Source organism: Columba livia, chromosome 2, assembly GCF_036013475.1.
Source record: "Columba livia isolate bColLiv1 breed racing homer chromosome 2, bColLiv1.pat.W.v2, whole genome shotgun sequence".
Classification (NCBI taxonomy): domain Eukaryota; kingdom Metazoa; phylum Chordata; class Aves; order Columbiformes; family Columbidae; genus Columba; species Columba livia.
Window position 1 is genome coordinate 159,731,748 of NC_088603.1, and position 18,992 is coordinate 159,750,739.

At 46.1% G+C, this 18,992-nt stretch overlaps 1 protein-coding gene across 39 annotated transcripts in view; it reads right to left on the minus strand.

Annotated features, from left to right (window-relative positions):
* The window catches only part of TSNARE1 (t-SNARE domain containing 1), a 540,792-nt gene extending 522,462 nt beyond the window's left edge, over window positions 1-18,330 (minus strand). For 4 of the 39 annotated variants that reach the window (XM_065054547.1, XM_065054557.1, XM_065054569.1 and 1 more), the window contains exon 1: window positions 18,218-18,288. The gene's annotated coding sequence lies outside the window, so the exon portion shown is untranslated. Of the gene's footprint in view, window positions 1-11,561; window positions 11,939-15,998; window positions 16,192-18,217 lie in introns of those variants that run through there. The other 35 variants (XM_065054531.1, XM_065054533.1, XM_065054532.1 and 32 more) reach the window with 25 other exon arrangements.
* Between the last annotated feature and the right edge of the window lie 662 nt (window positions 18,331-18,992).

Genomic DNA, 18,992 nt, shown 5'->3' on the forward strand with positions numbered 1-18,992 from the left:
TCCTGGTCAAAATATCTTTATCTATCTATTTATATACACACATACATATATATATATAAAAGGACAGAATTCCCAAGAGTGTTAACTATGACAACAAACTATTTGAAAGGTATTATCAGCAACATCACTTTGGAATCACATCTGCATCACATTAAATGGTGAATAAACACAGAGTAAGGAGATGATTCCTGCATTAAAGACCTTAAAATCAGAAATGAAATGCAGAAAGGGTTGAACATACCCTGTTTCCCCCAAAATATGACAGTGTCTTATATTAATTTTTACTCCAGAACTTATTACTTTTTTACATGTATAGCTGTCTGAGCATGATTTAAATTGACTTTTTGAATGAACTGTAACTAGGTCTTATTTTTTGGAGTAGGGCTTACATTTAGAGCATCCTCAAAAAACCTGAAAAATCATGCTAGGGCTTATTTTCAGGGTAGGTCTTATTTTCAGGGAAACAGGGTAGATTGGAGGGGAAACATCAAGAAATGCAGAGACAATCTGGAATGACAGTTACACCAGCATGATGGTCAGCTGTGAGGTTCCCTGAAGATACCCCATTAAAAAAACAAGGTTTGGTGAAAATATAGAGCATCCCTGCAAATATTAATGCATGATGTCATCAAGAGGGAAGAAGAATGGAACAACAGGGACTTGGACCATTTCAGAGTCAGAGATTGATGACCTTGGAAGGGAAGAATCAACATGTCAAAGAGGCATAAGGCAGCACAAGAAGGGCTCTGGAAAACAAAACCAGCAGCTTGTGTTTAATGCCGCAGAAATGTGGGATGCAGCAAAGGACAGACACAAAGAAGGTTCAAGAGGTGCCTGAACCAAGAGAGAGCAGCCCTGCAGAGAAGGACTTGGGGACACTGGTGGATGAAAGATCAGACATGAGCTGGCAATGTGCGCTTGCAGCCCAGAAGCCAATTGTATCCTGGACTGAATCCAAATGAGCATGGGTGGCAGGTCAGGGAGGTGATTCTGACCCTCTGCCCCCCTCTGGTGGAACCCCCCTGCAGTGCTGGTCCAGCTCTGGGGTCCTCAGCACAGGACACATATGAACCTGCTGGAGAGCGGCCAGAGGAGCCACAGAAATGACCTGAAGCTGGAACAGCTCTGCTGGGAGGACAGGCTGAGAGATGGGGTGTTCAGCTGGAGAAGAGAAGCTCCGGGAAGAAGGTATTGTGGCCTTTCAGTGCTTAAAAGGGGACAATAAGAAAGATGCGGACACACTTTTTAGCAGTACCTGTTGTGATAGGACAAGGGCTGATGGTTTTAAACTAAAGGAGGGGAGATTCAGGTCAGACATGAGGAAGAAATTCTTTACTGTGAGGGTGGTGAAACACTAGCCCAGGTTGGCCAGAGAGGTGGTGGATGCCCCATCCCTGGAGACATCTCAGGACAGGCTGAATGGGGCTCTGAGCAACCTGAGCTGGTGAAGATATCCCTGCTCATGGCAGGGATGGCACTGGATGAGCTTTGAAGGCCCCTTCCAACCCAAACCATTCTATGATAAACTAGGAAGATGTTTTTTTACTTACTCAGCATGGTCAAGATGCAAACAGGACACTGTGATCTTTAGTGGGCTACACACTCATGAGAGCACTTTATAGATCACCCCTTTCTGAGTTCCTATGTACTTTCTTTTAGTGTTTTAGACCATTCTGCTATTTTATTAAATGTAATTTGTCTTTTAAGGAGGAAAAAAACAGGCAAGAGAGGACAGGGTTATGAAGGAGGGGAGTCGACAGATCCTGAGATGCCTGCCAACAAGATCTGCATTTAAGCCCTGCATTTCTGGCAGAGAACATCCTCAAAATTTGATATTTAAAAGTCTTATGGTGTTAGAATGTATAATTAAAGTAAAAGGACACAAGTGAACTAAGAGCTGATCAACACAAACTTGTATCAAAGTCAGGAGAAAGTGTTCTCATAAAGTCTCATCCACCTGGTTCTTCTATGCTACATTGAAAGAAAGAAAAATTAGCCACCAACTGTTTTTATTTCCACTGAAGAGCATTTCTCTCCAGCCTCTAAATGTACAGATTGGTACGAATCTCAGAGCTAAAGAACTCCAAATCCCAAACAAAACTCAGAACTCACAAACTGCCTCATTTACTGCTGGCTTCCCATCCTAGAGCAAAATATTTATTGTGTTACAAACTTTTATTTCCCCACAAAATGCCCAGTCTTCACAGTGTAAGAATAATGGAAACACAAATTATTATTTCTTGAAGAACCATAGTCCTCGCTCCTCTAGAATTAGAGTAAATGGAAGGATTCAAATCCACCTTCCAGTTGATCACCTTATTGGGACAAGTCTACTGAATACTGTCTCTTAAAGCCCTTGATTTGGAAGTAATTAAACCAAAGCTCTATGAAATCTATTCATTTAGCAGATATACCCTAAACAAGCACAGTAGCACTCACACGCTAAATTACCTCTATATAGCAGTACCTCAAAAGTCATTATACAGAACTTGGTGGAATTGGGCACAGATTACTCAAATTCAACTAAAAATTTCAAGTCAGCTCTTAAATAGTCAACTAAGACCTCCAGAGTGCTAACATCAGTGTGGTATAGAATGAGGAAAACCAAACTCCAGGGTGTTTTCTCCCACTACTCCATTGGGCACGTTGGCTTCACTCAAGTCCAACCATGGCCCATGATGATTTGATGGGCTGTAGGAGTCCAACACACATCTCAGCTCAGATTAAGTCCCTCAGAAATCACATGCAACAGAGAAAGGCATTGCAAGTGTGATCTTCCAGCCTTCCTATCCAATGGCAGAGGATGCTGTACTGGTCCACAAGCAAAAACATTTGGTCAGCTTTGTCCAGGAAACATCTACTGAATTAAGCCCATCACCAGCACACAGGAAATCTCAATAACTGTGGTTTCAACTTACTATCTAATTACAGGGATGTGTGCAAGAGGAGGGAAAGAACTTGAGCTCTTGTCAGTGTCCAGGTCATCAAGGACATCTTAAAGGCATCATTTAATGAGACAAAGAGACACCAAAAGTCAAATAAGGTTCAAAAGTAGGATAAAAGACACAACAGGAATATTAGGCAAGAGTCAGTAAGGGAAGAAAACATGCTGGTGCAGAAGGTACCACCAAGAGGTTAAAACTCCCACCTGCTTTTCAGACCTCAAATATTAAATAGGGCAATTTTTGGCCAGTGGTCCCATGGCATGTTATAGCTTCTCTTGGTCTCCCTCAGCACTCCTTGTCCTTACTGACACAGGATAACTTCTCCACCTGCCCAAAAACCCACACAGCTGCCCAGCTGTAGCTGTTGGATACAACTGAGCTTGGGGGCAGAAAGAGGGAGAAATGGTACCTCTACCTTGTAGCGATGGACACAGAACCAGCTTGAACAGCCACAGATCAAGAACCATCAAACCACTGGTTTGGTTCTCCTCATTTACTGCTTTTCCTTCACAGTAGTACCACTCAGTAACCAGGAAAATAAAACCAAAAAAAAAAAAAAAAAAAAAGAGTAATTCATATTTTATGCAATTTCTTATTGCAAGGTTTCAAACAGCCAAGCCACCTCTTGCCAAGTTGAACATAAAAGTCAAAGCAGCACTGACTCAGCTGGCACAAGCTCATTTATTACCAGATAACACTTCCACATCCCCCAAACCAACTCTGCAGCCATCAGAGCCACCTCTTCCCTGGACAGTACCCAGGAATCACTTGCCAATGAAACCCAACTGGATTTATCGCTTCTGCAACCCTGGAAATTCAAGTTACAGAGGTGACGTTACGTTTTCATTCTGCCAGTGCTAATCTAATACCTTTTTAAAGGTGGACACGTTTCACCCTGTTGGCTTCCAACACCAAATTACCAGCTCTGCTACACTTTAGAATAACTGAGATGAGCGTGCCCTCTGGGCAAAATCCCTTGCTGTAATCTTTATTCAAAACACACAGCTCTGGAGTCTTGCGCACGTTGCCAAAAATCGCCTTGAGGTTTGCTCTTAAGGCGGCAATTTGCATATCAACATTTTGCTGCAAAGCTTACCCAATGTCCCCGCTATTATTTTAATACTCAACTGTGGGCGGCCCCCCGAGCGGCACAGAGAAGTGCAAGCTAAAAATACTCTTGCTTTCCTCATCAGCTCCACACATGACCACGGTTAACGCCGTCTCGGATGCAAAACCAGGAGCGGTGGCATCCATCTACCTCTCGAGGAGGATGCACAAGCTCCTAAGTGCTCAAAGAACATGCTAAGAAGCAGAAAAGTACCTCTGCATGGGTGGAGGAAGGACGCACACAGCAGCTGGAGGAGGAAGACCACGGCAAAAGATGTTTTTGCAACCAAGGAAAGCAGGAGAGGTTTATCCAAGGGTGATATATACTTGGGAAAACACATTAAGAGGTAATAAAGCAGGCAAGGGAGGCATCACCCAGGACATGAATTTAAGATGATGCTGAAGAGAAGAAGGGAAAGAAACCTCATGCACAGAACAGGAGTGGTCCCAGCGAAGGCGAGCACAGCCTGATTCATGCCCCAGACGGGAGATCCTGGTCCCACTGGCAACATCACGTTGATGAAAGCACACAAAAAAAACATGGATTGCAGGTTTTTCTGTGTTCTCCTCCCCTTCGCCCAGCAAATCCCAGTCTCAGAGGCTGTAATTATTTTTGGCAAGGTGTAAGTGGATCCAGGAAATGAAACCGAAAAACAAGAGTTAGTTACGAGATGCAATGCAGGGAGTCAGCATCTGAGAGCAGCTACCAAATCAGCAAGTGCAAGGTCACCCTTGACTGCTCAGGAGAGCGGCTTTGCAAAGTGGTGTGGAGCCAGCCAGGCAAAATAACCAGCCTTGGTCTGCCCAGGAAGGTGAGTAATGGAAATGGACCACGACGAACCAGCAGAAAACATTGCCTCGTTCAACTGCAAGAGCTTTATCATGGGGCTGGTAGGCTTTGAGAGGAAATCCATCAAAAAGACATCCATCAAGAAGACGTTCATCAAGAAGACGTTCATCAAGAAGAGGCCCATCAAGAAGACGTCCATCAAGTAGACGTCCATCAAGTAGACATCCATCAAGTAGATGTCTATCAAGCCCTTAATTGACCATGAAAAGTACTGGCCTCGCTGGACTATGGGAGAGAAGCAAGAAGGACATCAAGTCCTTAAGTCTTCCACCACCAAAGCTGGTGTAGAGCGAGGCAGCCAAGGGGCTCCACCTGCATGTAAAAGACTGGTGAAGGCCACTCATGGCCTTACTCTGAAGACCGTTGCCTGTTTCCAAGGAGTTATATTATTGCCCCAACCCAGGAAGCACCACAGATTTTGAAAAGAGCTTGCAAAGAGCAAAGCTTCATATTGTTACTCTGCTTTCCACCAGCAGAGAAAAGCAGCTAAAGCTGAACCCTCCCAGAAAGAGAATATTTCACCCCAATGAAGGTGAAGAAGCCAGCAGCATCTCAAGCCCGTGAAGCAACCACTGAGGAAAATGCAAAAGCTCCCTCTGGTTTTATCAGAATCCAAAGGAAAAGGGATGGTCAAAGCCAGGAGATGCAGATAGGCAGGAGATGAGTGTCCTGGAGACAGAAGGACCTCCAGGCTGCTTTCTGCCCACTCTGCATTCTGTGTTCAAAGCCTTGCAAACAGCACCAAGACCCACAGCCCTGTTTCCAAGTACAAGATTATAACCAATTATAATTAACTCTTTAAAGTATGACAAACACAATGCATTAGGAAAAGAATTGGATGAAGAGAGAAGAGCAAGACTGTAGACCTGAGAGCCCATGAGACATCTCTGTACGTGAAAGGAAACAAAGGTATGTCTGAATAATGTGGAGAGGAAGAGCAAGAGGAAGAGGAGAAAGAGGAAAAAGGGGAAAAGGGGAAAAGGGAAAAAGGGAAAGGGAAAGGGAAAGGGAAAGGAGAAGGAGAAGGAGAAGGAGAAGGAGAAGGAGAAGGAGAAGGAGAAGGAAAAGGAAAAGGAAAAGGAAAAGGAAAAGGAAAAGGAAAAGGAAAAGGAAAAGGAAAAGGAAAAGACAAAAAATAATTTAAAAAAGCAGACCTCCACTTCCACACACAAAGAAGGAGATCTTTGCAATTAAACCAAAAGAGACTATTTTTCCATTGCCCCATGGCTGGGGCAAAGCAGAAGAAACCCATCTGCTTGAAACTCTAAAGATGATAATCAGGAAAATATCTGTAGTAAGACTGTCAACCTACTTTTCAAACTCAAAGGCAAGTCAGTCACTGCATCCCGTTTTACTGTAATATTCCAGCACTGTTTCCATCACATGCTGAGATGCATCTCCAAGGGACCAGTTTTGGCACTTGGCTGGGACACCAACCCATTACATTTTTAGAAAAATATCCTATGAAAACTTCCCTGTGGTGCATGACCAAGACCTCAGAGGTCTTTGGAAAGCAAGCATCCAGTTATTACCTAAACCAGAAGTGCCAAAAAGCTTACAGCAGCATTTCCAGGGCTTCAACACCCACGTTTTACCACCTACTTCCATCTTCAGGCACTTGCAGTTAATGGAAGCTGAAGGTCTTTGACACTGAGAAATTGAGCCACTAACAGTGGCCTTAAAAGAACTATAAGCATCATCATTTTAACCTTTTTCTTTCCTAATTTATCATTGGTGAAAGTAGTCCTAGTGAAATGACTTGATCTTTCACTCTCAGTACAAATCTGGATTGCTTTGCAACCCATAAAGCAAACAAAAACATATGCACTATTATTATATTTAGATGTGAAATTTCTAAATATGCCCTTATGCACTATATTATGGAAATTAATTGTTATTTAACAATACATATATAATTATAAGTTTAATTTCTCAGATTTTTTCAATGAGCATCCTCTCCTGGTCACAACCTGCAGCAGAATATTTGATGGGACTGACATTAATGTCTCTCCAGCAACAGGAACTTGGGTAAGAGAGCAGCTGAAGATATATCAGGCAGACAACAGAAGACATCCCCAAATCACAAAATCTACTGGGTTGGAAAAGACTTCAGAGATCATCCAGTCCAACCCTTGGTCCAGCTCCAGTCCATTGACTAGATCATGGCACTAAGTGCCATGTCCAATCTCAGTTGAAAAACCTCCAGGGCCGGTGAGTCCAGCACCTCCCTGGGCAGCCATTCCAATGCCTGACCGCTGCAAAGAATTGCTTTCTAATAGCCAGCCTCAATTTCCCCTGGCAGAGTTGAAGCCCATGGCTCCTTGTCCTATTGCTGACTGCCTGGGAGAAGAGACCAATCCCCACTTGGCTAGAACTTCTCTTCAGGAAGTTCTAGAGAGTGATGAGCTCACCTCTAAGCCTCCTCCAGACTAAACAACCCTAGCTCCCTCAGCCTCTCCCCATAAGTCTCATGTTCAAGTCCCTTCACCAGTCTTGTTGCTCTTCTCTGGACCCGTTCCAGCACTCCAATATCTTTCCTGGACTGAGGGGCCCAGTACTGAACACAATACTCCAGGTGTGGCCTCCCCAATGCAGAGTACAGGGGAAGGATCACTGCCCTTGTCCTGCTGACCACGCTATTTTGGATACAGGACAGGACACCATTGGCCTTCTTGGCCACCTGGGCACACTGTTGGCTCATGTTGAGCTTCCTGTCAATTAGTACCCCCAGGTCCCTTTCTGCCTGACTGCTCTCCAGCCACTCTGCGCCCAGCCTGTAGCGCTGCAGGGGGTTGTTGTGGCCAAAGTGCAGGACGCAGCACTTGGCCTTGTTGAACATTTGGGAAAGATAAATCACATCTCAAGTTTTTTAGCACTATGTGTCAAGTTGCATCAACTAGGTATTTTAGAAATTAAGAGGTTGTTGTGAGAGTCTAAAAAGCTAATAGTGTTACAAGGGATCATAAATCAATTGTTTTATGGGGGGAAATAGTCAAAAGCTGCATTAAGGTTTGGCTCTTGCTTCACTTTGAAAGAAGATCTCAAGATCAAGAAGATGCTCAAGATCTGCAGCTCCCAACAGGAGGATGGAGCTACATGGATTTATTTGTTTTTAACTAGAAAATGCAGCTTATTTGAGTTAACTTCAAATTGTTGGAGGAATTTCCAAAAATTAAAAAAAAAAGACCTCTCATTCATAAAGATCCCACATCAAATAGAAGGGACACGGAGGGACTTTCGGTTACTGTCGGGATGTTGAACCAGTGTTGCAAGCAAATTATTTGCTAATGCAATCAAAAAATCAAATTCCTTTGAAAAAAATATAATGTTGGAAAGAGGGCACTTCAACAGAAACAACAGCAAAATGGCACAAACTCAAGGGATCACTCCCATTTCACAGAATCACAGAATGTCAGGGATTGGAAGGGACCTCAAAAGCTCATCCAGTCCAATCCCCCCGCTAGAGCAGGAACACCCAAATGAGTTTACACAGGTAGGTGTCCAGGTGGGTTTGAATGTCCAAAGAGAAGGAGACTCCACAATCTCCTTGGGCAGCCTGTTCCAGTGTTCTGTCACCCTCACTGAGAAGAAGTTTCTTCTCAAATATAAGTGGAATCTTTTGTGTTCCAGTTTGTACCCATTACCCCTTGTCCTGTCATTGGTTGTCACCAAGAAGAGCCTGGCTCCACCTTCGTGACACTCACCCTTTATATATCTGTAAATATTAATGAGGTCACCCCTCAGTCTCCTCTTCTCCAAGCTCAAGAGCCCCAGCTCCCTCCACCTTTCCTCACATGGGAGATGCTCCACTCCCTTCAGCATCTTTGTTGCCCTACGGTGAACTCTCTCCAGCAGTTCCCTGTCTTTCTGGAACTGAGGAGCCCAGAACTGGACACACATTTTGAAGCAGACGAAGCGTAATAAACAGCAAATGAAGAAAATATGTGGTGTTTAGATGTCATATTAAACAAGGCGTTACCGGCAAGTCAGCGCAGTTCCTGCAGCCTCATCGACCTTCCTCATCGTCAAAAAGATGCACAACAACATTTTTTGCTCCCCTCTCCAAAATTAGAAGTTGGAGCATAATGAACATCTCCAGGCCTGGACATGGGATGCTGCAAAGCATTTGCTAATAATCAGCTCAAATACAATTGCAATTATCTAACTAGTTGCAATCACTGCTCCTAGGTTGTTGTTTTTTGTTTTTTGTTTTTTTTTTTTTTGCCACTAATATGTTTTGCAAACAAATTATTTGCCTTAAAAATTGCAATACTGGCTATAGGTCACAAGACCGACCTATGGGGAGAGGCTGAGGGAGCTGGGGTTGTTTAGTCTGGAGAAGAGGACGCTTAGAGGTGAGCTCATCACTCTCTAGAACTACCTGAAGGGCAGTTCTAGCCAGGTGGGGATTGGTCTCTTCTCCCAGGCAGTCAGCAATAGCACAAGGGGCCATGGGCTTCAACTCTGCCAGGGGAAATTTAGGCTGGCTGTTAGAAAGCAATTCTTTGCAGGGAGAGTGGTCAGGCATTGGAATGGCTGCCCAGGGAGGTGCTGGACTCACCGGCCCTGGAGGTTTTTAAACTGAGACTGGACATGGCACTTAGTGCCATGATCTAGTCAATGGACTGGAGTTGGACCAAGGGTTGGACTTGATGATCTCTGAAGTCTTTTCCAACCCAGTGGATTCTGTGTTTCTGTGATCTAACCAAGGATTAAATTTGAGGGGGAAATTTTTATGAGACACGGCATTTTTTGCACAGAAAACTCAGACTGGACCCTACAGTTATTTTTGCCTAAACCGTTGCACAGTTCACAAACCTGGTGAGATGCCATCCAATTTCTCCCAGATTTCAAAAACCAAAATTTAATAAAACTATTTTTCTCCCCTAAGACACCTCAATATTGGGGCACACAAGCTGCACAGCGAGTGCTACCACATCTAGACTATGGTCACAGTCATGAGATATCACACAGTGGTAAATAAATAAGGGAATTTCAGTGGAAAATAGAAAAATTAAGAAAAATAGCATTCATGGCTCTATACGCCTCCATCACATCTCCTGAGCTATGTTCTCAAATGGGATTTTTTACAAAGCAGCCATTAATAGCAAGCTGGGGAGTTCCCTTGTGTTGTATTTGAGTCTCACCCAGCAAAGAAATGGGTTAATTGAAAAATTTGGGTTGCAACACTTCCAAATTTGCCTGTTTTTCACATGGAGAAAAATGAAGGAGGCGCTTCCCTCCTCCACACATGAGCATCGCAAGATTAATTATAAACTGAAAAAAAAAAAAAAAAAGCCAAATCTTCAGCAATGAGTATCATCAAAGTCCCTGATGGAAGAAAATGTTTTATTTTATGGAAATAAGGACTATGACACAACAGGGTTGGAATAAAATTCTACAGCATGACTCTTTCCCGTGCTCTGCCCTTGTGGCCAGGAAGGCCAATGGCATCCTGGGGTGTATAAGAAGTGGGGTGGTCAGTAGGTCAGAGAGGTTCTCCTTCCCCTCTACTCTGCCCTGGTGAGACCACACCTGGAATATTGTGTCCAGTTGTGGCCCCTTAGTTCCAGGAGGACAGGGAACTGCTGGAGAGAGTCCAGCACAGGGCAACAAAGATGATTAAGGGAGTGAAGCATCTCCCGTGTGAGGAAAGGCTGAGGGAGCTGGGGCTCTTTAGCTTGTAGAAGAGGAGACTGAGGGGTGACCTCATTAATGTTTACAGATATATAAAGGGTGAGTGTCATGAGGATGGAGCCAGGCTCTTCTCAGTGACAACCAATGATAGGACAAGGGGTAATGGGTACAAACTGGAACACAAAAGATTCCACTTAAATTTGAGAAGAAACTTCTTCTCAGTGATGGTGACAGAACACTGGAACAGGCTGCCCAGGGAGGTTGTGGAGTCTCCTACTCTAGAGGCATTCAAGACCTGCCTGAACGCCTTCCTGTGTAACCTCATCTGGGTGTTCCTGCTCTAGCGGGGGGATTGGACTGGATGAGCTTTTGAGGTCCCTTCCAATCCCTGACATTCTGTGATTCTGTGATTTTTTTATTGCATGCACCAGATGATGGAGAGTCCTTGTCACGGAGGCACCCTGAGGTTAATTTAAGGGACAACAGGGTCCAAAACAACTTTTATTAAACCGATGAGAAACAGGGTTTTAGCAGTCCAAAAGTGACTTGAATACAGCTTCGGATATCAGTTGAGGAAAATTATTAAGGGGCAGCAACTAGTAATTCAGGAGGTCCACAGCGTGCATACATGTGGCATCGCCAAAAACAATGCCGGAGACAGCCCTGAGTCTTGGAAGAGTACACACTTGCCTCAACACGGTGTGGGATTATTTTAAAGAGATACATGTACTCATATTGAGTATGGAAAGTGTACACTCACGATTCTGCGAGGGTAAATTTATAATACACTCGCAATCATGCGAGGGTTAATACACGCGCAAATATGCACAGAATATTACACGTGCTTCTGTGGAAGCACGGGAGGAAAATACACCTGCGATTATGCGAGGATTAATTTTACACATGCTCGTATTGAGCACAGAAAGTACACGTGCAAATGTGCACAGAAAGTATAAATACATGTGCAAATGTGTGCGGAAAGTAGATACACTCGCAATCCTGCGAGGGCTAATTTTACTCACACACGTGACGGCAAGGCAAGCGGAGTCTCCATCCTGGGGTGGGGCAGGGCTCTTGGCGGCAGCAACTCACTCGTGCTCCAAGAGATCTGCACCAAAGGGCGGAGTCTTGACAAGAGTCCCGTTTTTTATAGCCTGATCAGATCTGACTGTAGGCATTTCAGAAGCTTCTCTGCACCCCCACGCTGGCCGCGGGCGCCCAGCGGCGGGCTCCCTGGAGCCTCGGCACTCCCTTCTCCTAACAGCCCTGGCAAGGGTGCTCTGGGGTCAAACAAAAGTAGCTGTCAGCCTCAAACAGCAGAGAGAGAGGGAGATGTGTCTACTCCTTCCACATCGAAGGAGGGAGGGGGAGAGAGGGGGGCTTGCATTCTGCCACAGTCCTACAGGGGGAAAAAAAGATACATGGCAAAGTTATTCAAGACTACAATCATAATAAATGTGTGCAGTGGGAGGAGGACAAATAAACTCAAAAAAAAGAAAATAACATTTTTGCAACGTGTGGCTTCGCAGTGATAGTGGAACAAGAACAAAATAAACACTACACAACGGAAAACATAAACTATTTTTCAGTTATTTCACGCTTTTATTCAGGGAAGAGATAACAGAGATAGCAACGAAATCGCAGTGTATCTCACAACGGATCACCAATGCAATCTTCACTTTCTAATGATTTTGCAAGCAAAACAGACATAGGGGAAAAAAAAAAAAAATCCATCCTGTCCCTTTTGGTTTTAGTTAAATGATATTTTTTTTCCATCTTTAGAAACACTGAAAAGCAGAGACATGCCCATGCAATGCAACAAAGAGATGGCACCTGCCTACTGAATTTCCTGACTAGTGACACTACGAAGAAAAAGAAAAGTTTTAAATAGAAACCTCCCTGCAAGTGTTAAATCAGATTAATTTAACTCTTTTGCGTTATTTTAATCTTATGTACCATCATTGCAAGGCAAGCAGAAATACAAGAGTAGGATTCTTATCTTGACTGTATTCCTTTGGAAACACAGTGTATTATTAAAAAGCAAAAATAACCTTGCTGACAGCAAAAGACACATGTTCCTTCCCAGTAAGGTGATAACACAAGTTTTACACTTAGCTTTTTGGGTATTCAACTCATAGAATCATAGGATAGTTTGGGTTGGAAGGGACCATCAAAGGTCATCTAGTCAAGCAACTGGCATGAGCTTCCCTCCATCCTTGCAATGTTTAACGCTGCTGCTGGCAACACCGACACAAGTTTGTGGCCAGATTTTATTTGCACATGTGAAAAAGTATGCTCAAAAGTTTTTAAAAAATGCAATTTGAAGGGTTGATGATGCTGCTGGAGGACAAGTTCTGTAATATCGCACCAACAAACGCTGTCATGAAGGCACTTGGTGCTTCATTTTACACAAGTTAAGCTCATGTTTAAATGTCTGGATGGAATTTAGACCGAATGGATCATGTCATACGCAAATGCATCTGCTATTGTGGTCAGGAAGACACCGTCAACCACATCCTGGGTGGAAGAACCAGTCATCCATCCATCCATTCATCCACCCATCCATCCAGCCATCCATTTGTCCATCCATCCATCTGTCCATCCATACAGCCATCCGTTCATCCACCCATCTGTCCAGCCATCCGTCCAGCCATCCATTCATCCACCCATCTGTCCATCCATCTATCCATCCACCCATCCATCCATTCATTCACCCATCCATCCATCCACCCACCCATCATTCCATCCATCCATCCATCCATCCATCTGTCAGGTCTCATGGAGATCAGACCTGGATTCAAAAGTCCTTTCCAGTGCAAGGAGCTTCTGTCCTGACGATGATGCCTCCAACCCTACATCAAACCCACCTCAAACACACAAAGCCCTCAGGTATCACAGATTTACACAGTCCCCTGCAGCCCAAACAACCCTCAAGAGCTCCATAAGAAGCCAAAAAAAAGAGCCACCAACCCACTCCACTGCCCAAACTAACTCAACTGTAGGAAGGAAGACAAAAAACACAGGAAAAGTAAATTAAGATTTGTTAAAAGTTCTTTCCATTTTCATCCAGCAGAATGTGTTTATGGTACAAGCAGGGAATGAAAAGTATTATTTTTATCTTGATATTATTTACCCTTTCACACTTGCTATTTAAATACACTTGAATTCACAGAACCAGCAGTACAAAATACCATTTGATATATATTTGTAAGCAAAGGGAAGCACAGACTCAGTCATTTTCAGCTTGCCTACATATTTTTTTTTTTTTATTAGATTTTAAGTGCTGTAATATCAACGTGCAAATTTATCAAGACACAGAAGTATTATTTTCCTCCTCCCTCAGAGCAGGCGTCTTGCTGGGAAACCTGGTTCACATGGGAGAGTTGAGTGGTGAGGAGCAAAGGACAAGAGGTTTAAACTAAATAAATAAATAAATAAATAAATAAACAAGCTGTGAGAAAAGGAATAAGGTTTCTGGTACAAGACAGGATGGGAGTAAAAGACTTTAATATTAAAATTACTGTTCTACCAGTCTCTGTAGCCAACCTCAGTGGAAGAACTCGCAGTTGTTGCACAAGAGGGAACCCTGGACGCTGGGGAAAAAGCAGCAGCATAACATTATACTATGAAATTCCTCGAGGCCTCTCTTCATGATTTTTCAATGCTCTTGAGAATCTGGAAACGTCCCAGAAGACTGGAAGCTGGCAAACGTTGTCCCAATCTACAAGAAGAGCAAGAGGGATGACCCCGGCAACTACAGGCCTGTCAGCCCCACTTCTGTCCCTGGCAAAATCATGGAGAAGATTGTTCTGGGAGTTATTGAAAAACATCTGAACAACAACATAGTCATTGGTCCCAGCCAGCACGGGTTCATGAGGGGAAAGTCTTGCCTGACCAGCTTAATTTAATTCTATGACAAGGTTAACCACATAGTTGACCAAGGGAAGCCTGTTGACGTGATTTTTTGGACTTCAGCAAAGCCTTTGATACTGTATCTCACAGTAACATCCTGGACAAGATGCCCAGAATACAGCTGGGTAAAAGCACAACACAGTGGGTGAGCAATTGGCAGACAGGCCAGGCTCAAAGGATTCTAGTAAATGGGGCTACGTCGGGCTGGTGATCAGTCACTAGCGGGTTCTGCAGGGATCCATCTTAGAACCTGCATTCTTCAATGTCTTTATAAATGACTTAGACTCAGGACTTGAGGGATTGCTTAGCAAGTTTGCTGATGACACAAAATTGGGGGGAGCTGTCAACTGTCAGGCCTTGCAGAGGGATCTGGACAAATTGGAGAACTGGGCAAGCACCATCCTCATGAAGTTCAACAAGTGAAAGTGCCGGATCTTGCACCTGGGACACGGCAACCCTGGCTGTACATACAGACCGGGGAACAAGATGCTGGAAATCAGCTCCGCGGAGAGGGATCTGGGGGTTCTGGTTGACAGCAAGCTGAGCATGAACCAACAGCGTCCCTGGCAGCCGAGAGGGACCCATGTCCTGGTGCATCCAGCACAGCATCACCAGCGGGGCAGGGAGGGGATTGTCCCGCTCTGCTCTGCACTGGGGCGGCCTCACCTGGAGCACTGTGTGCAGGGCTGGGGACACAGGATAAAAAAGATATTAAGTTACTGGAGAGTGTCCAGAAGAGGCTACAAAGTTAGTGAAGGGTTTGGAGGCGAAGGCGTATGAGAGGCAGTTAAATTCACTTGGTTTGTTCAGCCTGGAGGAGACTGAGGGGAGAGCTCATGGCAGTTACAACTTCCTCACAAGGTGGGGAAGGGGGGCAGGCACCAAACTCTTCTCCTTAGTGACCAATGACAGAACCCAAGAGAATGGCAGGGAGGTGTGCCAGGGGAGGTTCGGGTTGGACATGAGGAAAAGGTTCTTCACCCAGAGGGTGCTGGACACTGAACAGGCTCCCCAGGGAGGTATCACAGCCCCAAGCCAGACAGCGTTCAAGAAGAGACTGGACAATGTCCTCAGACACACGGTATGAACTGTGGGGTTGTGCTGTGCAGGGACGGGAGTTGGACTCAATATCCCTGTGGGTCCCTTCCAACTCAGGACATTTTATTATTCTACGAAATCCACATCAGCTGTGGTTGCAGCATTTTTTTAATTATGTTAATATGCACAAGCAAACCAGCAAGGCAGGAAGTCAACCTGGAGATGAGATGAAAAATGATGTTGCAGATGGAAAAGACAGTGGAACAGGAAGGCATTGAGGGGCCAGAGAGCAGCTGGGCTGAGCCATCAGGGATTTAAAGACCTGAACCACCTGCACTGACTCCTAGACCAAGGTGATATAGAGACCAACAAGGCAGGACAGGGTGTTGTGTATTCACAGACTCATTCCAGGGGGAAATATCCCCCTGGAAAAAGGGATGAAAGCTGGATAAAATATGAACCTTATTGCTATTTTTAGTGAATGAAGAAAAAAGGGAAAAAGAACCCACCTAGTTTAGTCCGGCCTTCCCAGTCCCAGCCCATGCACCACACAACTAGTAAAAATTGAGGATTTAGCAGGATGAAGCAGGAAGAGAAAAACTTAAATCCACTACCCACTCCATGCACATCTTCTCCCCGGGTTTGCAAACAGACAACCGCTTGTTCACGCAGCGTTCCCAGACGTGAGGACTCAGCTCCAGCTGCAAATGTCACAGAATATTTCAAACACAAACAAGCAGAGGTCTTGCTGCATGTATTCAGCTTGCTGGTTTTTGATATGTGTGCAAAGACACCAAGCAGTTTGGTGGTAACACAGGATTTCACCAGCAAAGTCCACTTCAGCACCAGGTGCTGCAGGTTAATTGCACCACGCAGCTTGGGGGAGCTTTTATTAAAAGCTTCCAAAAAAACCAAACATTCTGAAGTATAAAAGCAACCTACAAACAAAAACATATCCTCAAAATTAACCAAGGACTGCTGCAGGTGCTTTATACATTTAAAAGTAGTTTTCATTTCCGCTCCTGTATTTTCCCACAAACATTTGTGAGTTTGTCTCGCTGACTTATTTGTGGCTAAACCTTCCTGGATTAGAAGTACAAAACTAAATAAATAAATGCATTCAGAATAAATAAATAAATGCGGTTCTACCCTACATCAGGTTAAAACTGAGCCAAGATTTGGTATTTAACCACAACACAGGTCATAGAGCAGTTCCCAATGCTGGCATCGCAACGGAGGTCGACAGATCAATGTTTTGTGTCCCTTCTCGCTCACACCCCCGGGCATGGCCAGCCTTGCACAATTGCTCATGCACACACAAACCCCGTGCAAGGGCAGCCACAGCCCCTATGTTGTGCAAACGCACACGTGCAAACCCCATGCAAGGGCTGCCAGAGTCCCCAGTTTGAAAAAACACAACCCTGTGCAAGGCCAGTCCTGCTCCCAGGCTGCAAATACAAACCTGTGTACGGGCCCTGTCCCTAAGGGATGCCCACAAGCCCCTGCACAGTTTAAGACCAGCCTTGTACCTTTGTCCCTACACACACACCATGTGCAAGGCCAGCCCTGTCCCCACACTGCACATACAAACACTGTGCATGGTCAGCCCTGTTCTCAGGCTGCACACAAACCATGGGCATGTGGAGCCTTGTCCTCATGCTGCACACACACCCTGTGCAAGGCCAACCCTATCCCCATGTTGCACACACACCATATGCATGTAGAGCCTTGTTCACAGGCTGCTTACCCACCCCCATGAAAGGCCAGCCCTGTCCCTAAACTGCACATACACACTCTGTGCATTTAGAGTCTTGTCCCCAGGCTGCACACACACCATGTACAGGCGGAGCCTTGTCTGCACATTTCACAAACCCTGTGCCAGGCCAGCCCTGTCCCCACGTTGCACACACACACACCCTGTGCCAGGCCAGCACCTGCCCCCATGCCACACACACACCATGTGCATGTAAAGCCTTGTTCGCAGGTTGCTTACACACCCCTGTTCAAGGCCAGCCCTGTCCCCAGGTTGCACACACACTTTTGTCAGGCCAGCCTTGTCTCTAAGCTGCACACATACATCGCTGTACCAGGCCAGTCCTGTCCCCACGTTGCACACGAACCATAGGCATGTAGAGCCTTGTCTGGCAGTTGCTTACACACCCCTGTGCAAGGTCAGTCCTGTCCCTAAACTGCAAATACACACTCTGTGCATGGTCAGCCCTGTTCTCAGGCTGCTCACACACCATGTGCATGTAGACCCTTTTCCGCACATTGCACAAACAGGCTGTGGAAGGCCAGTCCTGTCCCCATGTTGCATACACACCATATGCATGTAGAGCCCTGTCCCCAGGTTGCTCACACATCAGGTGCATATAGAGCCTTGTCAGCAGGCTGCACGCACACCCCAGTGCAAGGCCAGCCCTCTCCCTAAGTTGCACACTCACGACTTGTGCCAGGCCAGCCTTGTCCGTAAGCTGCACACGCAACCCCCTGCGCAAGGCCAGCCCTGTCCCCACGTTGCACACTCACACACGCACACACCCACGCACGCACAAACCCCCTCTCTTTGCAGAACCAGCCCCGTTCCCACGTTGCCCCCGTGCCAGAGCAGCACGTCTCCATGTCACACGCCCCCGCAAGTCGGGTCACCCCCCGTGTCACCCCCCGTGTGACACCCGAAGGGGCGGGGAAAAGTCCGGCACGCGCCGCCGCCGCGCGCGCCCCTCACCTGCCGCCGCGCGCCCGTCCCCGCGAGGCCGCCCCGCCCCGCCGGCACCCAAACATCACGTGACCGCGGCGACCAATACGCGGAGGGAACGACACAAGGGAGGCGGGCACGCTGTGCGGCCACGCTCACCGCCCCTTAGCGCTCCCCCCTCAGGGCGCTGCCGGGCGCGACTGCCGGAGGGGTCGCTTTGCTTCTGCCCCTGCCCGAGGGGCCGAGGGGTGTTCCCCCCGCCTCCTCCCTCCCGACCCTCCGTGGGAACCCGCCAAGTCCCCGCCTTCCCCCTACAGTAGCGTTCCCCTCCTCCTCACGGGGAGCTTCTCCTCCTCGAGGTCCTCCCGCCCCCCTCCCTACCCCCACGGGCTCCGTGTTGCTCCCTGGGGATCTCCCAGTGCGGTTCTACAGAACCACAGAATGTCAGGGGTTGAAGGGACCTCAAAAGCTCATCCAGTCCAATCCCCCGCCGGAGCAGGAACACCCAGATGAGGTTACACAGGAAGGTGTCCAGGCAGGTTTGAATGTCTCCAGAGTAGGAGCCCGGGCAGCCTGTTCCAGTTTTCTGTCACCCTCACTGAGAAGAAGTTTCTTCTCAAATTTAAGTGGAACCTTTTGTGTTCCAGTTTGAACCCATTGCCCCTTGTCCTGTCATTGGTTGTCACCAAGAAGAGCCTGGCTCCATCCTCGTGACACTCACCCTTTATATATTTATAATCATTAATGAGGTCACCCCTCAGTCTCCTCCAGCTCCAGAGCCCCAGCTCCCTCAGCCTTTCCTCAC